Source organism: Gorilla gorilla, chromosome 7, assembly GCF_029281585.2.
Source record: "Gorilla gorilla gorilla isolate KB3781 chromosome 7, NHGRI_mGorGor1-v2.1_pri, whole genome shotgun sequence".
In the NCBI taxonomy this organism is placed as follows: domain Eukaryota; kingdom Metazoa; phylum Chordata; class Mammalia; order Primates; family Hominidae; genus Gorilla; species Gorilla gorilla.
This window is the reverse complement of record NC_073231.2, coordinates 137,257,012-137,257,891: the sequence shown is the minus strand read 5'-3', so window position 1 is coordinate 137,257,891 and position 880 is coordinate 137,257,012. Positions and strand designations below refer to the sequence as shown.

Here is an 880-nt window from a genome sequence, read left to right as displayed (position 1 = left end):
GTCCATGCAGATACTTTTATGTGCATTCATAGAGATAATTTATAATATTGCCAAGTTAGAAACAACTCAAATGTCCACCAATAGAAGAGTGAATGGAAAATGTAATGGAGAGCTAGTCAGCAAAAGAAAGGAATGATCTACTCATGTATTCAGGAACATGGATCAATCTCAAAAGCATTGTGCTAGTGAAGGAAGACAGACACAAAAGACTACATTGTGTATGTACACAATTAATATTAAATTGTAGAAAAGACAAAACTCTGCCAATATTCTCATTGCTCTGATTTTGTAATAGTCAGGACAGCCTAAACATTTGCTATATTTTTTTAATTTTTAATTTTAATTTTTGTGGGTATAACATTCACTATATTAAGATCATGCATGTGCCCCCAAACCTAATTCTTTTCTTAAGTCTAGTTTTATAAATGCTAATGATGAACACAGAAAAGAAAAAGGAGATAAAAAAGACAAAGAAAAGGCATAACTTTAGTAATAGAAACAGCTCAATGGTTTCCCAGGGCTGCATTTGGGGGAAGACATTAATTACAAAAGGTCATAAGGAAAGTTTTTGGGGTGATATAAATTTTCTGTATCTCAATTTTGGTGGGTAAGTGGCTATACCAGTTTGTAAAAACATATGAAATATGTACACTTAAAATGAACAAATATTATTTTATCCAAATTATACTTACAAAATGTCCTTTTTAAATGATTGACAGTAGCAAGTGCTTCTGGTTAAGCACCTGGCTGAGAGGTGAAAGAGGTTGAACTCCTATACACTTGTTGATGAGAAAGTAAAATGGAACAAACGCTTTGGGAAACTGACCACTTCCCTCTCAAAGCTAGATACATTACTCATTAAATATTCCAGGAGTTCCAT

General features: G+C 32.7%; 1 non-coding gene across 1 annotated transcript; it reads left to right on the top strand.

Annotated features, from left to right (window-relative positions):
* The first annotated feature begins 260 nt into the window (after positions 1–260).
* LOC115935684 (small nucleolar RNA SNORA72) lies at positions 261–440 on the top strand. The gene has a single exon (XR_004071304.2). It is a non-coding gene; the product is annotated as a small nucleolar RNA SNORA72 (small nucleolar RNA).
* The last annotated feature ends 440 nt before the right edge of the window (positions 441–880 follow it).